At 40.0% G+C, this 25,717-nt stretch overlaps 1 protein-coding gene and 1 long non-coding RNA gene across 15 annotated transcripts in view; one reads left to right on the top strand and one right to left on the bottom strand.

The window, feature by feature from the left end:
- The window catches only part of ROBO2 (roundabout guidance receptor 2), a 1,416,559-nt gene that overhangs the window by 672,417 nt on the left and 718,425 nt on the right, over window positions 1-25,717 (top strand). The window lies entirely within an intron of this gene.
- Window positions 14,774-25,717, bottom strand: part of LOC121925154 — a 67,514-nt gene continuing 56,570 nt past the window's right edge. The window contains exon 4 of one of the 2 annotated variants that reach the window (XR_006102804.1): window positions 14,774-15,143. This is a non-coding gene — a long non-coding RNA (uncharacterized LOC121925154). Of the gene's footprint in view, window positions 15,144-16,559; window positions 17,558-25,717 lie in introns of those variants that run through there. The other variant, XR_006102803.1, reaches the window with a different exon arrangement.

Raw genomic sequence — 25,717 nt, 5'->3', positions numbered from 1 at the left:
CAAGTATTTTGGAGGCAGTCTGTGAATCTTTGCCTTGCAGTTTAAATTACAGGGATCATTCACCAGCAGTTTAGAAAATAAAGACAATTACCATGATCCTGAATTGTACTTGGTGATTGTAAAGCTCTGTTTGGTGTGGTTACATCTTTTCCCCTTTGACTTCACACTTCACCTACCTATTTTTTTTTTCTTTCTGGGCCCCTATTCCTGACCATTCAGAGTACAGCCAAAATAGGACAGCAAAGTAACCAGAAGATTATGTTATCCTCTGGGACCTCTGGATAACCCCTGGGAAGTCAGGCCTTTTCTTCTTGTGGTAGTTCATAGGAAGAGTGCCCCCTGGCTGCTTTGTTTTCCTCACTCTGTCTCTTCACCCCCATTTCGTCCCAGTCAATGGCTATGGGGAGGTGATCCCAGCCAGAAAATAGTAGGTAGCTCAGGAAGATAGTTGTAGTGGCTGAATTCCCTCACCTACCATGGCCAAAAATTCTCATTACACCATTGAAACCTTAAGTTAGACTTTCATAGGTCACTATCAGGATGCCAGCCAATATCATAATGTTCACACTATGTTATATGTTGCTAAACTACTGATCCATTACAACATGTAATCTAAAATAGTGTCAGCATTTGGTTTTCTCAGCTGCTGCTGCTACACTGCAAAATCAATGCAATTTGACACAGCTATCATGGCTTCATCCTATGGAATCCTGTTTGTAATTTGTTGTGGCACCTGCACTTTCTGCCAGAGAAGGCTAGATATCTTACAAAACTACAAATCCCAGAATTCCATAATATTGAGCCATGGAAGATAAAGCAGTGTCAAACCACATTCATTATGCAGTGCAGATGCAGCATATATATATATATATATATATATATATATATATATATATATATAATGAAACCTTGATATTCTCCCATGTTTCAGTGGTATTGTGGTTAATAAGAATAGTTATTGCCTAGGAGTGACGATGCCACAAGGATAACAGACCACAGTATTGGAGGTAAGGCCACAACTTTATTGAATAAACATATTAACAGTGTAGGGTTGGCCCAAATCATGAGGTCATGATCTGCAAAATCGAACAACACCCCGGCTGATCGATGTCCGCAAATAGGGATGACCTAGGGGCTAGGGAATGCAATCTCGCATCTCTGTGAAGTTTAGATCACCTGATTTCCCTTAAGCCCCTATTCACTGAGGAACGCAGTAACGTAATGGCCCCCGCAATGGCCACCACGTATGCCCTTGACACACTCAGGTCGAAAGGACTCCCTCTCCAGTGCTCCTTAGCCCTGGAACCACTTCCAGCAGATCAATGGCCTATGCTGCCGCCCCTTAGTTGTGACAAAACACCAACCCTAGTGAGGGAGGGTGGGGAGCCAAGTTAAAATGGCCCCGAACGCCAGGCCACGTGGCCTTATATAGGCCTGGACTGTAGTGGGGCCGTGTGCAAAGGCTCCGCCCCTCCAAGGCACCCAGCCAATAGGGTGCCTTGGAGGACCGGAAACCAGCACCAGCGAGAGGTCCTCCAGCTCCCTAGAGCGGCCTCTCGCTGGAAGTCCTGCCCCCGGCCCCACAAATTGGCTATTGAGAGGCCATCCAGAAGGGGCCCGCCAGCTGCTGCTGCCTCCCAGCGGCAACGCTGCTCGCCGGGATAGTCCAGCGGCAGTCCTTTCTTGCTGAATGGTCAACCCTTTGAATCCTATACATTTTGTACATAGATTTTGCCAATTCCTGACCTGTTTATTACAAACCTGGCCTTTGTGACTGTCATTACATTTGTCACATGTTGGCCTTCCAAAATGTTCTAATTTCATGGGTGTTTAAAATTTGAAAGAATCCTTTCAAAAACAATGCCAGCTTTTGTGTCTAAGGCAAAAAGTAATGGCCAAGTAGCATGATAAAGAAATGCATGATAAATTGTGGGCCAGTATAAAATTAATGAGGATTTTTAAAGTTGTCAATTTACCATGCATGTGTAGCAGCCAAATTATCCACAGATTTAAGAGTCCCTCAGTGCTCATTCATGTGATGCACCTTAATAGCTCTCAGGAGCTATTAAATCCTTTAGGTCAAAACAAACCTTGCCTGCAGAATTTTACACGTACATAAAAATGCCAGGTTAGCATCTCTGCCAAGCATATTGCTATGTGAGACAGTTCAAGTGTCACAACAGGAACACATAAATCAAACATGACTGTATATTATCACAGATGTTCATTTGTTAAAATATTAGAGTAAGAAAACAAGACATAGTATTAAAAGTAAAATAGGGAAACAATGAGTGCAACTTTGTCAAAAAGGCAGCAAACAACAATAGATTACTTGTCACATATATATATACCTGTACATGAACTGTATACATCTTCCTGTCTCTGACCTCCCTGCATTCACACACACACACACACACACACACACACACACACACTTTAATTTCCCTATCTGTTATACAATGTATCCTGGTTCAAATACTTTGGCCCGAATCCTGTTAATAATTCCAAATTGAGTAGATCCATTGAATCAATTGTTGAATTGTTACTTAACATTTATGTAAAACCCATTAATTGGCTCTACTTTAGTTGGGATTACCAATAGGATTTAGTGGTGTGTTTTGTCTGTTTGTTTGTCTATAAACCTACATTTGTAATAGTCCTGCATCTACTAACGTCAGTAAGACTTACTTCCCAGTAGACAATATTATTGTACCAAAATGTTCCTAAACATATGACCAATATAATATACAGTGTTGAAATTGGGTTAATGCCATTAGTTAGGCTGGTATATTCCATCCATTCCTGCTATTTTTAATACACATCAGGGTTGTACTTGTTCACATCAGTACAATCTTATCCATAATATATATTTGGGGCTGTCTATTAATACTCTGCGGATGCTCTTTCTGCAAAAATGTAACCTCATTTTAGTCCTGCAGAACCCCGATGATTCATATAACCACTCTTCATGTGGGCAAGTAATCACAGGACAAATTTTCCATGAAATGTTTGAATAGGCCAGTTATTTTGCCAATATAATCCTGAAGTATCTAGTTAGCTATTTGGCACTTCCTAGTAAAATGCAGGCAGGAAGTATCAGCTTTCAGCCAAGGATGTTTGCTGCAGGGACCTATGGTGTGTATTAAAAAGAAGGGAAATATCCAGAAATAACAGAAACAAAAAACAGAGAATAGAAAGTAAAAATGAAGGGGCAATTATAACTGACATTTTTTTTTAAAAAAGCTACACTCCAGAGAAGAAAAAATATGAATCACTAAAAGGAAAGATAATAAATTACTAAAGCTATGAAATTCCATCTTGAAATGAAAAGCACAAGTCAAAATCTACTGCAGCACTGTCACCCGCTTTCCTTATTAGACACTTACTGTATATCACAGCTTGGAGGACTCTTGCATTGTCTGTCTTTTTTGTAACCTCCAAACTGAGTAATGTCATGGAAAGAAATGAAGGGTCAAAACAGAGCACCATTGATAGCCCTGCTCAAGGCTAATTTAGCAACACAATTCTCTGATATATATGTGCGTGTGTGTGTGTGTGTGTCTACTGAAGTAGGGCCTGAGAGAGTCAAACAAATCACATGTACCTTGGGCAGTAGAATGTAGGAATCTTCCATGTATTCACTGACTATGACAGCAGAAGACTGTCAAAGAAAAAGGGTTTATCTACTACTTATTCTGACAAAAAGCTCATGATATAATACCTGCATTATCTCATGTAAATGTATTTTTTTCCTCCATAAAATGTGAACAGTGTGGCCTGATGTAGCTTATGAAATGGAAAAAAAAAATAAGAATATAATGAATGAACAGATTTGACTTGGAGAGAACTGTGGTTCCTGCGGATTAGTTGATTTTTTGTCCAGTTGAGAATGGAGAGAAAGAGGCTTTATTCCAAGTCAAAGCAGCTGTACAACTAGGGATCTATGATTGCAGTTTTATACACATTTCCCTGCAAGTAAGTCTCATTGAATTCAGTTGGACTTGCTTTTGAGTAGATGGGTATAGGATTGCACTTTAAGGCTATGAGACTAACCAGTTCATCCACAGTTTGTCATGTCAAATATGATAGATGTTAGAATTTATAATGTTTATGATTTTTGAAACAACCTCCAGGCTTTATTTTATTTAAAATGAATGAAAATAAAACTAATGTTTCAAACTTATCATTTGAATTAAACAGCCTGGTATGAATAAGCATTTTAGGATTTCACAACATTATCTGAAATGGAAATATACAAATGAGACCTACAACAAAATGTTGCATACATTGTTACTTACATTTCCCACATTTGGGATTCCAGGCATTCAGCTGCTAAAGCATGCTAATGCTTTGGGCTGGAGAAACACAGTTGATAGTTGATGAAAAGGAGCATGTGGCTTGGACAGTATTGCCCATGTTTTGATTTCTAACCAGGTGAGTTAATATTTACAAGGAGGAATCCAAGATCTGCCTTTGTAGACAGGACTCCTTAGTACATGTGTGAGTGGAGCATTGCCATTGGTGAATGATAAATGATACATTCTTGGGAAATTCTCCCTTCCTTGTACTGTGATTATTCCCCCTTTCTGAAATCCTACCCCTGAAAACTGAAGGCCTTCACAGTTATGAGTTATGTGGTAGATACTGCTGGGTCTGTAGAAGTACAGATGAATTGGGGAAGACTGGTTACATTTGATGATTGTCAAATGTAATGCCAGTGGGTGGTCAACACAGAAAATAATTAAACAGACAGAAAAAATCACCATATAATAATTAATGCTATTATCATAAAGTAGAAAGTATGAGAAGCTCTATACCCAGATGTCAATTTTGTTCTTATTTCAGCTAATTCTGCCAATATTATCTTATCTCCAGCCACACTAGCCAGGGTGAGACAGATGTTTTAGGCAACAAAGTTGGAATGTCATAGACAGGTAGCAAATTGCTACTTATCTTCTTTATTACTACGATGCCTTGACTCCTAGAGAATGAAGAGGCATTTACAGAATCTTCTGCCGCATGTTCCAAAATAATTAGTTTTGTGAAATATTCAATATGACTAGTTGCTATTATTAATTGGAATCCTGTTGATGACATATGCCGATGCAACCACCCGTTGTTGTTGTTGTTAACTTCCCTTGACTTTGACTTATGGTGATCCTGTAAATGAGACATTTCAAAGACCCTCTGAAATTCTATCATCTGGCAGGTGGTCTTCCTCTCTTTCTACTGCCTTCTGCCTTTCCTAGCATTATTGTCTTTTCTAATGATTCATTTTTCCTCATGATGTGGCCAAAGTACAACAGCCACAATTTAGTCATCTTGGCTTCAGGCTTAATCTGTTCTAGAATCCATTTGTTTGTCTTCTTGGCTGCCCACAGTATCCTCAGCACTCTTCTCCAGCACATATCTCAAATGACTTTATTTTCTTCCAATCAACTTTTTTCACTGTCCAGCTCTCACATCCATACATGGTGATTTGAAATACAATGGCTTGGACTATCCTCACTTGTTATGTCTTTACACTTTATGATTTTGTCCAGTTATTTCATAGTTACTTTTAGTATTCATAGGCGGGTTATAGACCGCTATGAAAGTACGCGCAGAGCGCGTACTAGGGTTAGGGAGGTGCGGTGCTTTCGCACCTCCCTAACCGTAATACGCGCTCTGCATGTAAAAAATGACAGCGGCCGTTCCAGAAGGCCGCCGTCATGAGGACATCACAGCCGTGCCGCCTCTACATGGGGTGGTGCGGACGTGACGTTTCGGAGCTCCTTCCTGGTTTGAGGCGCCGCTTTGCTTCGCTGGGCGCAGCCTTCAGACGGCTGCGCCCAGCGAGGCAAGGGAGAAAGGGGCCAAGTGGCCCCTTTCTCCCCCTCCCCGCCGCCGTGGGGTGTCCTTGGGGCTTGAAGACCCAAGGACACCCCTTTTCAGGCTGCGGGGAAGCGGCGTTTTGCCGCTTCCCCGCAGCCTGAAAAGTGGCGGATCGGGGCCTCAGCAGCTGTCGCTCTGCACGCTGAGGCCCCAATACAGCGCGGAAAGGGGCGGGTACAGCCCGCCCCAAATAGTCTTCTTATTATTTCTTAACTGTAGTCACCATTCTCAACAGTATTTGAACCAAGGTATGGGAACTCTTTGATTATTTCAACTTTCTCATTGTCTCATTGAATTTTTTATAGATCTGTGGCATTTTTTTAATGTTCAGCATTAATCCAGCCTTGACACATTCCTCCTTGACATTCTTCAGTAATTGGTCCTGGCCTTTATTGGTTTCTACTACTGGTATTCTGTCATCTGCATATCTTAGACTGTTAATGTTGCTTTCTCCTATTTGTACTCCTCTTTTTGAGTCTATTTGCTTTATCACACTAGGGGGCAAACCGGATTAAAATGAGAGTTAAATTAGAGTTAAACAGGAAATGTCATGTGAACATCAGGCATTTCCTGTTTAACTCTTGTTTAAATCCTGTTTGCCCCCTAGTGTGATAAAGCAAATAAACTCAAAAGGAGGAGTGTAAATAGAAGAAAGAAACCCCTTTCCAATTGGGAACTATTCTGTTACTCAGTATTCTATTCTGACAGCAGCCTCTTATCCCGAGTACAGATTTTGTATGACGACTATCGGGTGTTGTGGCCCTCCCTTTCCTCTAAGTGCAAGCCATAGTTTTTCATGGCCAATTCAGTCAAAGGCTTTGCTGTAGTCATTAAAGCACATGCAGATTTTCTTATTATCTGGCGTGCTCCATTGTCTAATGTATGTTTCCAATGTGATCCCTATTGCCTCTTACTTTCTGAATCCAGCTTGCACCTCTGAGGTTACATGCTGCCCTTTTCAGATGTTGCAAAGAAAAATATCAAGTACCTCCTAAATGATCTACACACACAGATGTAACTCCTGTCTAAACACACCACGGTGCACTGCTACAGTTAATCAGTAACTTGATGGAGGTAAGCAGCCACCATCTGCTTGCAATTGATACACCTTCCTTTTTCCATACTCTACAAATGCAAGCAGATGGTGCTTGGGAGATCCTTATCCCCCACTGCTATCCTCTTGGCCATTGATTAGCCATGAGGATGTGGACATGATGCCTTAAAGAACCTGTCAACAGTAGAAGCCAAGTACATGCCAAAGGTTTCTCCTCCACAAGTGGCCAAAAAAGATATTGGAGATTTATTTGTTCTCCCTCAAGCAATAAATGTACTGGGCTGGCCCTACCTGCCCTATTCTTCTGTAACTGTGTTCCATCACTGTGCTAACTTTCCACACCAAGCAAGGAAGCAAAGTTTGGGTATGATGGTAATAACAGAAAATGGGTGCATGTGGGGAGAAAAGGGTAGGGGAAGGATTCCAGTGAATCCTGGTAAGGAAAATGTTCAAAGTACACTGGGATGGGGTAGTTGACTTTAATTGTTCCAGAAGAAAGTGTTTTATTGACTGAAGATAAATAAAGCCAGCATCATCTTTACAAACATATATTCCTTCTCTTGGTTGCAAAGCATGAACTAAATTCTAACTGTACCAAGTTCTTTTTTGGCAGCAAAGCAGCAGCTTTTGGAACCATCTGCTTGTGAGCAAGAAATGTATCCCTATAAATACTTCTCATACGTATGTTCTGTATTTGAGAAATGTGTCTTGTGCGCCACTATTTCAGTTTGGTATTTTAAGGAGAAATGAAAATGAAAGTTGTTCCTGCTATTCACTCATTCTCTGACTGCAGAGAGTAAAAAACAAAACAAAACAAAAAACTAGAGACACTGTTATATTTACTTTATTAATGTATTTATTTGGTTTGTTTGACTCAGTAATCCTATATATGTAATATACACACTGGTGGCTGCAGTACCAGCATTCAACCATTGCGCCACCAGGGCATAGGCGTCACTATTAAAAGAATACATTAATTTACCTTATAATTTATGGTCAGATGCGGTTTGATGCCCCAAAGCTTGTTTCTAAGATGTGTTGGCCATTAATGAATATGGGTGTTGAAGTGAATATAAAGTATTTAAAGATTTGTCTTTTTAGACAGGGAGCTGCCAAGAGAAAGTATGAAAGTGGGTGCTGGCTAGACAAAATGAAATAGGAAACACTAGACAAAAATGAAGTAGGAATACAGTAAATACTGTGATTTCTTTGTTTATAAAGTGTACACAAAGTGCAGGGTAACCATTATACTAGTAAAACTTCCTCTTGGCTAGGACAATGTTGAAAGATGAAGAATGAAATATGTATTGTCAGTCATGGTTAGTTTCCTAAAAGGATGGCTGTCAAAAGAAGGTCATCATTGTAAGCACAAATGATGTTCATCTCATGTTTGCTCATATACATGAAAGAGATGCTTTTTAATTCTATTGAATCTAGGGTTGTCTAGCCAAAGTTCAAACCAAAATGAGTACTCCCAAACCAAATCAAACCTCACTTGCCTTCCTCCCCCCCCCCCAAAAAAAGCTAACAAAACCAAAACTGGGCTTCAGTGAAACTTCATTCAAACTTTTGAGTTCATAAAAGCAGACAACATATGGACAAAATAGTCTTTTATATGAAAATAATCCAAGGATAAATTGGGAGGGAGAGAGAGGGAGGGTCAGCTCTACTTTCTAACCTCACATTTTTCTAACAAATTGCTCCAGAAAATGGGGGGGGGGGAGAGAGAAAGGGAACAAACTGTTCCCACCTCATATTATTGGATTCTCCTTTTATAGGAATTACTACCACTGTCATTTTGGATTTTGTTGCTTAGACCAAAATTTATGATGGCTGTCCTTTCCATAGCCATAGTTCAAAAAGATCATTGGGTGACTGAGGCAGCTCATTAAAAATAAAATTATTCCTATATGCCTATAATGTAGCAAGTATTACTGGTCCTAACAGGTTATTAAAATAGCAGATTTTTGTCCAAAAATAATAGAAGTTATAGCTATTCCTATCACCACCATCATAGTCAATAAAAAGCGTAGATTTTCAGATTTCTAAGGCCCGTTACAGAAGGGCCTTAAAGTACGTGCTGAGCATGTACTAGGGTTAGGAAGCGGTGGCACTTCCGCACCCCTCCAACCCTAGTACATGTTCAGCACATACAAAATGGCAGCGGCCATTCCACACGGCCGCTGCCATGACTATGTCATGACCGCGCCGCCTCCAAACGAGGCAGCGTGGTTGTTACATAGTGGGGCCGCGTGAGGTGAGCTCCTTCCAGGTTTGCGGCGCTGGGCTTTAGATGGCTGCACCCAGCGACGCAGAGGAGAAAGGGGTCAAGTGGCCCCTTTCTCCTCCTCCCCGCCACCGTGGGGTGTCCTTGGGGCTTGAAGTCCCAAGAACACCCCTTTCCAGGCCTCGGGGAAGTGGCATTTTGCCACTTCCCCATGGCCTGGAAAGCGGCGGATCGGGGCCTCAGCGGCTGCCGCTCTAGCCACTGAGGCCCCGATCTGGCAGGGAAAGGGTGGGTGCAGGCCGCCGCTTTTCAGCAGTCTGTAACGTGCCAAAATTTCATTTGAATCATGCTGAATGAGTCTGGCTTCAACTTCATCCAAAAAGTGGGTCATTTTCTAAAAACATTCAATCAAACACCGAACTAAACAGGGTTGTGCACATCACTAATAACATAGTCTTAGCAGTGGAGACTGGTCCACTTCAGGTTCAAGCGACATCCAGTCAAATCATTACTGAATGAATCGCTGCTTGCTTGCCTTACTTCTTCTATAAATTGTCATTTTTCAATGTTTGTTATCCTGGTTATTCTCTCTCTCTCTCTCTGCATGTGTGTATATCCTCTAGCCTTACCTGTTACCTCTGGCTCTGTTTACCATTAGCTGTGGTGTTTTCTGCCCCATAACCATGATGGGCACCAGTTGAGAGTTAAGTTGTGGACACAGTACTGGCTGACAAAGGAAGGCTTGCTAACTTGCTTCATCCACACAAGTGCTACTTCAATAAGAACAGTAGATCAATACTGTAAAAATATTTTGTAAACCTTGAGGGGAAAGACTGCCATGAGCTAGGTAGTTTATTAGTACTAACCAAAATGCCACAAAAAATATCCAAGTTGTTGAATTCTTCTGAACTTTTCATCCAGCTAAATGATCCAAAATAGCAGACTATGTGCGCAGTCCAAATTGTTTTTCAAATGTTGTGCACATGGGGTCTTCAGTTAAATCCAGTCTCATATTGGAGGTTGCAGATTGAATGAAATGTAGTAAAACAAAGAAACAGTGACCACACTCCTTTTTCATACGAAAATAGGCTGAAACGCAGAGATCACACTCTTTTCCTGGCTTAGTCAGTACAGATGAATAGTACAGAAAAGTTGCCTTTACTGTATGTAAGCAAATCTGGAGACTAGGGCCCGTTACAGACGGGCCTAAAAGTACACACTCCGTGCGTACTAGGGTTAGAAAGGAGTGTTCTTTCTGGATGCTTCCAATCCTAGCACGCGCGGAGCGCTCACAAGATGGTGGCGGCCTTTCCACATGGCCGCCGCCATTACGATGTCACGACCGTGCCGCCTCCAAACGAGGTAGTGCAGACGTGATGTCTTTGCGCCGCGTGAGTGCGCCTAGAGCGTCCTTTCTGTGGCGTAAGGAGGAGCTCCAAAATGGAGCTCCTTCTGGGGTTTGCATTACTAGGCGCAGACTTTACATGGCTGTGCCCAGCGATGTAGAGGAGAAAGGGGCCAAGCGGCCCCTTTCTCCTCCTCCCCACCGTCGCCAGGTGTCCTTGGGGCTTGAAGCCCCAAGGACACCCCTTTCCAGGCCGTGGGGAAGCGGCTTTTTGCCGCTTCCCCGTGGCCTGAAAAGCAGTGGATTGGGGCCTCGGAGGCTGCCGGTCTGGCAGCTGAGGCCCTGATACAGTGGGGAAAGGGGCAGGTGCAGGCCGCCCCAAATGGCCGGTCTGTAACCCGCCAACATCTTAGCTTGTGCTAGTGTTTTTTTATTACTGCACATTGTTTTTATAATGTGCGACTTCATACTTCCTTGAGATTCTCCAATTGCTAAAGAGTCTGTTTCCCTGTAAGGAGATTGGAAACATACTGTGCTCTTCTGTTATCTGTTTATTCATGCTTCCCATGTACGAATTAAAAGTATCCACTCATAATTTCATGTCTTCTTTTTATAAACCAACTATATAACTCTGATATATTTATTTATTGTTTTGGCTGAAACATGCATAAACCGCTTCACAGGATACTCATCTATGGATATAGAGTGCTGTCCTAGTTCATCGAGCACTAATCTTGTGACATTAAAAGCCACTGAATAAACACTACCAGCTAGGACTACAAACTTCAGTCATGCATCAGCACTTGTTAGTGAGCAATCACTTTAGCACATGCTACACTTATTTAACTGAATCTCTAAAGATAAGACTCCCAGTATTTGACTACTGAGCCACCAAATAAACAAATAATAATCAATAATCTTTGTAATGAAGTCTGTCTTAGGTCCCATATTGGCAGAAAGGCAGGATATAATAAACTAAACTAATGTAGCAGCAAGTCTCTCTAGGGGAATTTTAATTAGAGCAATTAATTGATAGATTGTGCTACAAGAAACATTTCCCTCCACAGCAATCAAGAGTTATCTTGGAATAGTTGGAGGCTGAACTAACAGTGATACTTGACTCTGTGTCCAAGGTGATGGGGTTAGTATGGGATACAGCCATTCTAATGAGCAGAGGGGGGATGGGTGTATAGGTACCGGTCAGAGTGCACAGTGACTGTGCCCCCATTCCTTCCAACTATCAAAATAACAAAGAATCTGGGGGATCTTTTATAGGCAAAAACTAGCTTGAAGGCAAAGGAGTTTGTCCTACTTCAAAGAAGATCAAATCTACACTGTAAAGGATTGCTTGGTCCGGCAATGTCCAGGGTGAGAATGAAGTTGTAAATCAGCGGTATTGAGCTTGTCTGGCAAAACATCCTGCCTCAGTCACCTGGCTTCCTGGCTTCAGCAGTGTTCAAGTTTCTCATTTGCAACTCCAAACCCCTTCTGTTTGATATGCTTATGGGGTAGTGTGGACATGACCACTTGTCTAATAGATTATGGTTTCCCTGAGTATAGAGTCCCAAGGAAGAGCACACACACCAAAATTCAGAAGATTTTGGCTTAGCATAACACTAAACTAAACTAAACATTTTATAGGATTTATGGTCTTATATTTCCAAGGAGTAACCAGCATGTCTTCATTCATCCACTTGTTTTACCCTCTACTTATCCATGGGTCGTATCAAAATCTATACTTTTGCCCCCCCAAACCTGCCTTTGAGTTAAACAATAGGTCAACTTATAGTTGAATATATATGGTAATTATGATTTTTGAAAATGGCAAAGCCAGCTGATTTGATAACAAGAACATATGGATCACTGTCTATTTCTAAAAGTGTGAAATTGCCTGAATTGCCACTTTGTCTTAACTATAATAAGAATCAACAAAAATGTTAATTAATTATGCTTTTTTCATTCCATATACTTTATATATTTTTCCCTTATTAACTTCCATCTGCATCTGCATCTGCCTTTTTTTCTGATGAGGAGCATAGCTCTGTCTCTGTCTCTGTCTCTGTCTCTCTCTCTCTCTCTCTGTGTGTGTGTGTGTGTGTGTGTGTTCTGCACATAGGAAGAAACTGTCTCAGGTCCTGTTTATGAAAAGGTTTTATCTAAATCAACCCTTTACCTTTCAGAAAAAGAATACAATTTTAAAATATACCTTACCTTTTCTGTCTGTGTGCCACTTGAGCTGTTGATTATTTTTTTCTTATACAGTTCTCTTGACTCACAATGCCCATGAAGTTTCCAAAACATCCAAATTAGTTATTACAATTTTTAAAACAAAATTCATATTGCTTTCTTCAGAATAATTTCTTTCTGTTAAAAGAAACTCTATGATTCTATGAGTCTATGATTAGATGAGGAAAATAGTAATTAAAAGAAATACATGGTGCACTATACACAGCTTCCAACTTACACAGAAGCTGTGCGACAATAAAAACAATGGTGTGCGTGCACCATTGTTTCCAATGGGGCATGAGCGTATGTCGATTTCCCCTTACACAAGCAAAGGGAAATGATAACAAAGCCTTTGCAAAATTCAGACAGGCATAACTATTTGTGACTGTTCTAAAGGCTGGATAGATGAAGAGGGGACTATTGTGCCTGTGTGATGTGTGGGGGAGGTAATCAGGCACAGTCAGGGCTAAGGAAACACACACTTGTCAAAAAGGATGAAAATGGCAACTAAGCAGTGATTATAGCCTTATAATTTTAATGTGATAACTTTACCTGATTTTAATCTAGAAAAGCTGGGGTAAAATGTACACTAATGTCTTATTCAAACCCTTCAAAGCCTGATTCCTCTTGGTGTTCTTTTGAGAGGAAGCACCAAATTGCTGTCACTGTCAGCATTCAGGCATTTTAAAAGGCTAGAAGCGGTTCCATGGCAAAAACAATAGAGGAGGCTGGTGCTTCTTTTAGGTGCTCTTGGGATGGACTGAGCTCTCACCTTTCATATTCTACTCAGAGAAGGGGATGAGTCCTTTTTTTAATCACAGTACAGTACTTACATTAATCCATGGATAAGTTGACCCAGACTTATTGTAACAATTTTTGGCAAAAATTTCTAGACTTATACACTAGTATATACAGTAACCCTTGTAATTTCCTAATCCTCAGATACTGACAAAAACAAGAAGTAGTTTTGCAAAAATTCAAGAGAACTAGGTTTTGCAAATGAAGGGTGGGAAATGTAAAATCTTTTGGCTCTTTTTTACTTTTCATTTAAATAAGTAATGACTTAATTCTGAGATTAAGATAGAAAGGTCAAACGTATGAAGTGATAATGAAGTAGCATTGAAAGTGGTAGGAAAAACTATTTCTACCCACATCACCTCTAATATATTCATCTGTAATAATTAGAAGGAATGATACTCTTAAGAATAATTGAATCATAAACTAGAATTATAAGGTTATAATGCAAAACATGCTTACATGAAAATAAATAAATAAAAATAATAGGACTTAGTATGACAAGTACCTCTAATAAGTGACACATTGCCCTGTTTCTACTATGTTTCCTATAATGTTTTGTCTGAGTAAAGCAAGCCCATTCTCACACACCATCACTTCTTCAGTCAAAACTAAATCCTTTCAAATCCTGAATATCAAAACTAAATGCCAAATTATGACCCATGATGTCAGATAACATTGTTCATACATGTTTCCATGTTCCACACGAGCCATGAGGCTGTAATTCATTTTGTTCGTTGTCTCTTGCTTTTTGTAGAGGGGAGCCAATGTGTCTTAGAGGTTGGAGTGTTGGACTACAACTCTGGGGACTGGGGTTCAATTCTCAGCTGGGACATAAAACCCACTGGGTGATCTTGGGCAAATCACATGCTCTCAGCCTCAGGGGAAGGCAGTGGTGAACCTCCTCTGAATAAATCTTGCCAAGAAAACCCTGTAGGTTCACCTTAGGTTTACCGTAAGTTGGAAATGACTTGAAGGCACACAACAAAAAGTTAATCTATACAAGCATAGCATTCTTTTTCAACCCAAGATCCTGAGTTTTATAAAATGTATGTAAATTCTATTTTGTAGGGTATGTGATATTTTACAAAGCATGTTGTTTTCCAGGCTCCATGATCAGTTTTCTACAAATAACAAGAATGGTTGGAATTAGATAATAATCAGAAAGAGGCCACTATCAATTACTGCCTTTTTTGGCAACTAGTCATGGATGCTCTTAGTTTCTTCACCATCTGGCCTACAGCTACTGGAAGCCAGGGTGCTAAAGAAAGTAACCATGTATTGGCTCTATCTTAGGTTAGAAAGAATCAGGTAAAAGGCAAACAGTTCATGGGATCACTCTTTTTACCACTTTTTATTTTATTAACCTGCACTACAATCCTGACCATACAGTATTTGTTCAAACATCCAATAGGATTTGCACCTTGCTAATTGCACAGAGGAATTCTCCCAATGTAAAGTTGAATTCTTATGTGATTCATCCTGATTAGATCAGAATTACAGTACATCCTTGTGCCAGCATTTATGCTTGTTCATGTACTGTTGTCAAGTGGAAAAAAATCTTCCTCTCTATGTACTCTTCTTTTTTTTTAACTTGCAGCTTTATATTTCTTGTGCTAATACTAAAAAGAAAAGAAAAAGAAAAATTACTGTGAAATTATATTTAAATGCCAGGAAAATTTCCATATCAAAACCATTTCCCTTTTTAGCTATACGATTACATTTATCTTCTACATCAGACTTAAGTCAAGCTCTCATTCTCACATTATACTTTCATTACTTCAGAGTTAATGATCACCTCTTTGTGCATGGGCCATTCCTAGGTCCCCTGATTACTTGAGGGTTGAGCTGATGTGTTTTAATTGTATATGATTAAAATTGGCATTTTATCTAAATTAATATTTTTCTAAGGTGACTGGATGCATAATTTTCATCTCTCTCATTAAATCCCATATTCTTTCCCTATATGTTTATATTACAGTCACTTCTTTTCTTTATTTTTCTTTCTTTTTCAAAAGAACCTGGCTCTTTCTTGCCTGGGGAATGGTTTGAATTGTGTGACATAAATGTTGAGGTGTTTTTAAAATAATATACATTGTTGGAGCTGTTCCATTTTCTAAGAATAAATACACTGAGAAAGGATTTGTCTGCAATGGCAAGGAAACTCCAGAACCTGTCCCATTTCCCCCCATTACAAGGAGGTTGGGTCAGAGGGTTGGACTGGCTGGCCACTGTGGTCTCTTCCAACTCTATGATTCTATGATTCTGTGCTTACCTTGGCCTCTATCCTCCCCAGACCAAGGTAGCTGTCTGCACAGCTGTCCTGCCGGGCCACCAGGCACATCCACTGCCTCTGTGGCTCACTCACTTCTAAGGTCAAAATGAGGGACCTAGTGATGAACACATGGTGGCTTACTCATTCTGATCTCAGAATGGGTGACCCACAGTGGTGGATGTTCCGGATGGCCCAGACAGCTGTCATGGCACAAAGACAGAGAGCTCCAGATCATGTTTTAAGAAACCGTTTCTTAAGCTAGATATTTCACTGGTCTCCTTGCTTGGCATATAATGCCAAAAGATGGTTTCATGCGACTTAAACACACCTTATACATTAACACCGCCCCTCTATTATTCTTCCTCTTCCTGTTGTATAGTATAATGCACCTTTGTTATACGCAGGTGCACTATATGCGGCTTCCAGCATATGCTGGAAGCCTGTACGGGAAGAAGCCTCAGAGCGCCCGGAAGAAGTAATGGGGCGCGTGCCCATGGCGCATGCCCCAAACTGCATCGCAGGTATGAGCCCTATTACTTATAAAGAAATAAAAGAATACTTCCAATGAGGCTCCAGCATATGCATTTCTTTTCCTTACCTGGGTGTGTGTGTGTCTGGAATGGATCCCCGCATAAGGAAAGGGTGCACTGTATGTCATAACAATATATTTCTATTTCTATAGAAAGTAGCATTTTTGATCATATATGAATCATGATTTTGAGCCATTTTATAAAACTTTTTTTTATTTAAAGAAAACACAGAACATAGTCTGACTTTGTTTTACTGCAACAGGAAACAGTGTTTCAGTGTCCAGCTTTCTACTGAACAAATTTTATTCAGTGACTCAAAATGGAAATAATATTGAATCAGCTAAAATACATTGTGAAAATTTAGACTGCAGAAATCAGAAAATCGGGTCATTTTTGAAAGATCATCCAGAATTAAAATTCACTGTAGTTCTTTAGTAAATAAAATAAGTTTTCACTTGGCACCATGAAAATGTATAGATATTAATGTCCCTGAATGATTTCCACAGATGTATTGTCACCAAAGAAGGACTTTTCTGTGCTGGCCCACACTTAACCTCCAAATAAATGACAGCTGAAGTGACCTGTTAGATGCTAATAACAACATACAGTTAGGTTCATACACGTGACCCTGGTCGCAAACTATTTAGGAATTTGGGCAGAAACAGACTTGGACTTACACTAAGAAATAAGACGAGAATAAAGTTTTATTTTCCTACACCAACAAAAGTAGCGAGTGGACAGCAATAAATAATTCAGTCATCTTAATCTTTTGTGATTTCTGGATGTTATCTGTTTGCACATATGTAAGGAAAAGAGTTTGCAGGTGAATAAAGTATGACAGGCGAATTGTGATTCCACAGCAGTTACAGTGCAAGAATCATGCAACAGAATGAAAGGTTCACCATTAGCATAAGTTTGTATGTTTACACAGAATGGCTTAGTCAGTCAGCAGAGACCCATGGTGAAATAATTTGTAATCTCCTCCAACCCTCATTTCATTGGAGTCCTGTCCACATCCTTCTTGGCAGAAAGACAAATCCCATGAACGGGGCTTTAAGAACATCTTAGAACAAGAGTCAAGTGGTTGTGCCAATAGTGTCACTCAGTATGGTGAACTTGTAAATATATCAATCAAGGCACATGCCCTGTTAAAATTCATATGTCAAAAAAATCACCACTCCCACCACCACAATTAGCATCTCATACTGCCCTGTTTATTCTTCTATCCAGTCTGAAATGAGAACAGAAGAGATTTGTTTAGTAAGAAAATTGGCCAAAAGCTTGGCAAGTCTCATTTTGCAACTCTTATCAATTCTAAAAGTCATTCCCAATTCACTCTGAAAAATGTTGCAAGTTCTTTACATTCTGACACTTCAGAATTTTAAGCAATGTCTAGTTCAAATAAGGATTTATTCACAGAATACAACCTGACAATACCCACGTCTTACATAAAAGCAAGAATAACTGGGCTATACATTGTGATTGTTTGGTTAGATCAAAAAGTAATTTAGTGGTAGTGATAAACAATCTTAAGTAAAGGCTTTCAACAAACATGCACATTACATATTTCTTATGTTTTAAATAAGCAATAATGGGTTTAACATAGAAATAAACTTTACAAAAGTATGCACAATTTTATTTGCAAGCCACTTTCATAAAACAGTTGAAAAGAACAGCACGTGTGTTTTGTTCTCAATGAAAAATATCCCCCCCCCCACCATTACTATTTGGTAATTAAAATGGTGCCATACAATCTCTGACCAGAGACTTCACTGCATGTGGCCACTTGATATTTCCATCTAGCTTAGTTTATATGATTATAAAAGTTAAAACCATCCTACATCCTTATCGGCTGAATAATGCAGTGTTTTATCATAGCAGTTAATTGTTTTCAAAATAGCACAATTGTATGAGATTCCTATGGGATATGCTACTAATTCTACAATTCTAAACATATGGTTTGCATGCTAAAAAGGAGCTTAGGTCCAAGTAATGCATTTAGGATTCAGATTAAAGAAATATACTCCTTGTATGCTTTATGTAATGTACAGCCTTGCTATCTGTGTTTTGTTCTGCGTAAGCAAATTCCACAGAATTCAATGTCACTTACCCCCAAAAAAGAGTACCTAAGATTGCAGCCATAGCATTTTAAAGGGGTGGGGTTGGGGTTTGCAGCTAATCTTCCACCTAAAAGTGAAGTCAAAAACTTTCATGGCCAACATCTACAGGGACAGCTATCTACAGGGCCAAAAAGAAGAAAGATGGGCGAAGCATAGTTGTACCTGGGAATCAAATGCCAAGGGATGTGTGCAGGCCGGTGAAAGGAGATACAAAACATCTCTGCGACCTGTTTACCTGGCTAAACAATCCTAAGTAATTTGAAGGCTAGAAAAATATGTGTGTATACTGCATAATTTGCTAAGGAATGCTGTCCCAATTTAAATTCTATTTTGTTCTGTTGAATTTTGTAAAGTTATGTTATTTTCAAGAGCCAGTACGGTGCAGTGGTTTGTGTGGTGGATTAAGATAATGGTTTCAATCCCCACTGGGTGACCTTGGGCAAGTCACACTGTCTTAGGTGGGATACAGACCGCCCCTTTGGGGTGGCCTGCACCCTCCCCTTTCCCCGACAGATCGGGGCCTCAGCAGCCACAGTGGCAGCCCCAGAGGCCCCGATCTTCTGCTTTTCCAGGCCTGGAAAGGGGTGTCCTGGAAAGGGGTGTCCTTGGGGCTTCATGCCCCAAGGACACCCTAACAGCAGCGGGGAGAGAGAAAAAGGGGCCGCTTGGCTCCTTTCTCTTCTGTATTGCTGGCGCGGCTGTTGAAAGGTCGCGCCAGCGATACATGCAGTGAAAGGAGCTCCGTTTTGGAGCTCCTTTTGGCACTGCGGAAAGGGTGCCACAAGCACCCTGTAGCGGCGCCAGCACATAACAGCCGTGCTGTGCTGTTTGGACGTGGTGCAGCCATCACGTCAAAATGGCGGCACCCATCTGTACAGGGCGCTGCCATTTTGACGTACGGAGTACGTGCTAGGGTTAGGGACCATATGTAAAGGACACTCCCAGGCAAACCTAGCACATACTCAGTACGTGCTAAAAGGCCCATCTGGACAGGGCCTCTGTTTCAGAGGAAGGCAATGGCAATTCTCTTCTGAATCAACCTTGTCAAGCAAAGCCCATGAAAATTTCACCTTAGGTTCCCCATAAGCTGGAAAATACTTGAAGGCACACAACAAGAAGAAATGTTGGTTTCAATAAAACTTTTTTTAAAAAACCAATAGCTTTACTTTATCTTGAAAATACAGTGCAATTTTTGCAAGAAGGAAACCTCTTATTCCCAATAATTTGCTCCATTTAGTAGTTTGGATGCGGAATTGTGCACTCTCAGCAGTTTCTCAGTCATTTAAGCTGATTACACTAGTCCACATGAGGAATTAACAGGCTACAGTGTAATATATTTTTTCAGTACATTCATTATAAAACAATAGATAGATGAGTTAAATAATATTATAAAAGATATGCTGTTAATGTGATAAAATATTGGTAACCATCAATAACTATTTGTACAAAATATGTATTGAACTGACAACAGATTTGACAAACATATGTGTGAAAATAAATAAAAACTGTATTGGCAGGGCGTGTTCCTTACAGATGCCACAAAGCAGAAAAAAACAAATGTCAGTTCTTTTTGCCTGTATGCCAGCTCAAAGAGATAGGCCTCACTGACGTCTAACACAAATGGAAGCAAAGGCTTATGAAAGAGATGGCACAACATCAAAACTCAGATAGAAGCATGTGCAACTAATTACTGTATATTCTCTACAGCTAGCAATTAAATCCCAAAAAGACAAAATGAGCCACGTTGCAAAACTGTGCCTTGACAACTGTTACGTAAGACAAGAGGCTGTGCTTAGCTGTCTTTGTGGTGAAAAAATAGCTTGTGCATCAGCTTGTTAAAAAGCTGTTGTTCATTTGTAATCATTTGCATGTCACACCAAAAAGGTTGCTTTGGGCACATTGCTTCACAATGTTTAATTGCTGAATATTTAAACAAAAATGGTAGGGCTTTTAAAAAGTGATGATTGAGTGTAAGCCTTTAAAATGGTACCACTGAAAATCATCGTTTCTCAGAGACCACCTATCTCTTCTGCTATCACTGTAAACTATAGTGTTTTCCAAGCCAAAGAAAGTATATTCTTCCATGCATACACTATATGGAAGTTCTATACATACATAACTCACTAAAAATTTACTGAGTCCAGAATTTAAGTTTGAAGTAATGTTGCTGTTTTGTTTTGTTTTTTAATTTTATATGCTCAATAGCACTAGTTTCTATACAGGCAGCAGTCCACTTTAAGTCATATAATGCCAGTGGCATTAGAATTGAATTAAGATAAATAAAGGTCTTCCAATGGAATAGAACTCAGCAAAATTAGCACCAGGGTTAATATAGGTCTGTGGCAGTAAAGGGGCCAGTCACTGTACAGAAGTTATTTTGAGTAGTTACTGGGGTTAATACAGTACCAGCGGTAGTACTTGGTACTATATTAGTTAGGGCCATGCAACTAAGTCAGCCAAATCCCAAATAACAAAGCAAATTGAGGTGATTCAAATTGATTTGTATCAGTTCTAAAGAACAGGTTGAAGAACTTTAGAAAATTCCAGAGATCCAGACATCAATAATGACCAGGAAAGAGCTAAATCATGTGCCTCCAACATGACTACATAAGAAAGATATTGAAGTGGTGTGATGTGGAGGTGAAGAAGTGGCATTCATCTCTGCTGACTGATGTCCCTAATATATAACCTGGGACACAAAACCCATCAGCAATGTCCAGTCACACAGTTCTTACTGGATGGGTTTTGTGAGGTCAAGTGCAAATATGTCTCATGTATTCCAATGAGATTTACTTCCTAATCATGTATTTATAACCAGAACCTATTGTGATAGAGGGGGCCTACTCTAAACTATACAGAAAATAGTGATTCTCCATTACCACAATTTAAAATTAAAATAAAATAAAATATTGAAAGAAAGGTGGAAACTGAAAATATGTTCTAGAAACTATTAGTTTTATTAGAGTGAAGTTGTATTACCCATGTTTAAATAAGACGTCAGATCTGGCTACAGTGACATGCTTTGGTTACATCCCGTTTGGACTACTGTAACGTGCTCTACGTGGGGCTGCCTTTGGAAACTGTTCTGAAAGTTCAGCGAGTCCAAAATGCTGTGGCCAGAATGCTGACTGGAGCCAATTACAGGGAGCATATAACTCCTGTATTGAAACAACTTCACTGGCTACCGGCTCATTTCCGAGCACAATTCAAAGTGCTGGTTATGACCTATAAAGCCCTACACGGCTTAGGTCCAGACTATTTGAAAGACCGTATCTTCCCATATAAACCACCTAGAGCCCTAAGATCTTCAGGAGAAGGCTTTCTCTCGGTCCCACCACCATCCCAGGCTCGCCTGGTGAGGACCCGAGAGAGAGAGCCTTCTCAGTGGCTGCTCCTTCCCTGTGGAACTCCCTTCCATGGGAGACTAGGCTGGCCCCCTCACTGCTGGCCTTTCGTAGGCAGGCAAAGTCATTTTTATTTAAACAGGCCTTTTGAGATCTGGCAGGCTTGGTTTATTAGGAGATGAGAGGGTTGGACATGGAATTTTTAATTTTAATTCTGTATATTTAAAAAATTATATTTGTAAGTTTTATATTTTTATGATTTTAATTGTAGTTTTAACTTATGTTTATATATGTTCGCCACCTTGGGTTCCATTTTGGGAGAAAGGCGGGATAAAAAATAAATGAATAAATAAATAAAAATAACCATGGTTAGGAGAAAGGCAGCATATTAATAAAATAAAATAAACTAGAAGTTTCTGAAATGCATATTAAAATGTTCTCACTCTTGAGGTGGGGAATGATGAAGTAATCATTTCATTAAACCAGAAGGTTCCAGACTTTGGATATCCAGATGTTTTGGACTTCAGCTCCCAAATTCCTGACAGTTGACCAAGCTGGCTGGGAATTTTGGGGAAAGAAGTCCAAAATACCTTGTGGACCAATGTTTGGGAACCATTGCATTAGACAACAGACAATATTTTTTACTTGAACATTTCTTGTATCCCAATGATAAGATTTATTTAGTTATGAGTTGCTGGTAAATTCAGTTTTGTTTTCTTCATCCAGTAGCTATGAAGTGCAGAAATTTAATATCTGTTTTTTTAAAAAAATAAGTGTTTTGATCTAAAATAGGAATATATTAAAAGTACACTGTAGTGTTGAGCCATTGTGACTAACAAAGAAGCATTATCCCAGGATTCTTACCTGGCACATCCTGGCAAGAATATTAATATATTTTCATCTAAGATCTAGATTGTTTTGCCAAAAGTGTCAAACCAGGGTGTGCTGGTGGCAGAATATGAGCCCCTAGGATGCCATAAACCCCCCTCCCAGTAGTCCAAATTTTAAAAACATTTTTGCTTTTTTCCCCACTGAAAAGCCTGTTTGAAATGCCAATGGTCCAGTACACACTACAAAAATAATCCAGTTTGAGACCTCTTTAATTGCCCTGGTTCAGTTCTATGGAATCCTGGGAATTGTTGTTTATTGTGGCACCAGAGCTCTCTAACAGAGAAGGCTAAATGTTTCACGATGCTACAATTCCCAGAATTTCCTAGCATTGAGGCAGAGCAGTTAAAGCAGTCTCAAACTGGACTATTTCTTCAGTGTATTTTGGGCTTAAAACTGCCTAGAAAAGGTAACTTATCTTTTAGAACCCCCTACATACATAATTTTCACTAAATTACCAAATTTCCCAAACATCTGTCATTTTTGCATTATTGGCAATGCAGCTATATGGCCCATTGAGAGCTGAGAGGCAAAAACTGGTCCCTATTCCTGACCTAGTTGCACATCTAATATGTGGCATTTGACATCATGGCCAAAGAATTTATATGAGACTGCACTAGGCCAATGACAAGTAGAAAACCTTTATAGCTATATAAGGCCTGGTGAAGGGCTCTGAATGCAGTCAAAATATTTTTGCTTTCTCTTTTCTTTATGAGGCTACATTAGTTTTATTTATTTTGAACTTATTGGCCACAATGTTTTTTTAAACAACAGAAATGGTAGAGATCTGAAAAGAGAGCCATATGCACAGTTTTGAAATGACTCTGATAAGAGCCCTGTCTCTGATAATTTTCTGTCAGCAGGCAAATACAGGCCTAAATCTAATTGCTAGTTTCCAGTTGCTAGTCTCTACTAGAAGTACACCCATTGAATCAATTGCTTAGTTTACATAAATCCCACTGATCTACTTCAATTAGGACTAACAACCAGGTGAGACCACATTTTAGCACCTTAATTTGACTTCTAAGAACATTTCAGTTGGTCATAACTTCTTAGTGATCTTACTGAACTTTTTCTATCTTAATTGTATGTTCTGAGCACTGCTTGGAAGGAAATAAAAATAAAAATATAACAAAGCATGCATGGAAATTGTGTGACCATGGGCCACATGTAATCCTTGGGACCCATCTTCCATCCCCAAGCTATCCCCTCCCCAAAAATGTATTTTGGCTGAAAAGGTTATGCTGTAGGAGCATAAAAGAATATTCCCAACCACTTCAAAATGTTTTAAAGACCCTGAAATGACCATTAATGGGAGTCTCCACCCCCAAAATAGCAAGAATCCCTCCCAAACGCCCAGAGACAACCATTAACAATGCAACAGTGACCCAAAATTGTAACTATGGTGCTGCAGCACTGCCCTCCAGATCTCCAGAAGAACTTTAAATGGTGCTGTGGTTTCCAGAGCATGCTCACTGCTAAAGTAAATAAGTAATGAGAACTGAATATTAATCCCACTATTCATACGTTAGGTGGTATGGTCCAAGGACAAGCAAGTACATGGAGGCAAACAACATTCAGGAAGCTTGTTAGCAAGTGGTCAGACCATAGTAAGTCAGACACTTTTACTTTTAAGGTAACTAGAAAGCTGCATTGCAATTGGAGAGTGTCACTGCATAGTGGTAAACCACATGCATTTCATGTACAAAGAGATAGCAAGTAAGCACTTTTTCTACCTGAAACATGCCTGGAAAACCAGTGTTAACAGATAATGTAGGCAGCCTTCTGTATAACAACAGGAACATGAAAAATTAGAGTGGCTGAGGAGATGGTCCCCCCCCCCACGCAAATTGTTGACTTCTTGAGATGTAACTATCCAGTTAGTAACCACATACCTCAATAGTGAGATGTGCTTCTACAGTCACTGCTGCCATCTCTGCTCAGGACAGAAATTACCTACCCTTCGTTGTTGTTGTTGTTGTTGTTGTTGTTGTTGTTGTTGGGTGGCTTCAAATTGTGTCCAGTTTATGATGACTCTAGGTTAGACCTATCACAAGGGTTCCTTGACAGGATTTGTTCAGATGGAGTTTGCTTTTGCTCTCCTCTGAAGCTGAGAGTGATCAGCCCAAGGTCACCCAATAGGTTCCATGACTGAGGCAATTTCCCATGGGACCATCTCATCAGTCACCACCTTCTGATGGTGTAAAAATAGAGTGGTGCAACTGTGAAGGAATCTCAGATCAGTTTTGGCACTTCCCATGAGACAATACACATTGGTCAATGTGAAATCAAAAGGTTTCACAGCCCAGTTTTTGTGGGGTTCTCGAGCTAAGTTGCCATGTTTTGGAAGAGTTTATTCCTGACATTTCACCAGCATCTGTGCTGGCATCTTCAGAGAATTCTGGCAGGGGAGTGAGTGGGGTATATATTTAGGAGTGAGGTATATATCCCATGGCTTAATAAATATTATTGCAAGGTTTTGCCACCCAGTTTACCACCCAATACAGCCCAGGTCCATCCCCGCTTCCAGGAGCACTCCAGCAACCATTTGCTTAATTCAGAAAACTCCTGGATCCAAAGAGAGCCAGGGGGAGTACTCCTGGAAGCAGGAATGGCCCTGGTCTATATTTGGGTGGCAAATTAGGTGACAAAAACCTTGTGATAATATCAGGATACCACCTGAATTAAAATTTAAGCTGAGTTGAGGTAAATTGATTTATTAAACCATGGGATAAGCTCCATACTGTGTGCCCTTGGTTGAGAGGAAGTGATTTACATGTTAGGATTAACATGTAAATCACTTCATCTCAACCAAAGGTCACAGTGTGTGTGTGTTTGTGTGTGTGTGTGTGTGTGTGTGTGTGTGTGTATACACCCCACATGCCAGCATTCTCTGAAGATACCAGCCACAGATGGTGGCGAAATGTTAGAAATAAACTCTTCCAGAACATGGCCACATAGCCCAAAACCCCCCACAAAAAAACCATACATATTGTTATCTAACTCAAGAAGAGTCTGGTCTATCATGCGAGTCTTCTA

The sequence above is a fragment of the Sceloporus undulatus genome, chromosome 3 (genome assembly GCF_019175285.1).
Source record: "Sceloporus undulatus isolate JIND9_A2432 ecotype Alabama chromosome 3, SceUnd_v1.1, whole genome shotgun sequence".
Lineage (NCBI taxonomy): Eukaryota > Metazoa > Chordata > Lepidosauria > Squamata > Phrynosomatidae > Sceloporus > Sceloporus undulatus.
The sequence above is the reverse complement of the archived record's forward strand: the minus strand, read 5'-3'. Positions and strand labels throughout refer to the sequence as shown.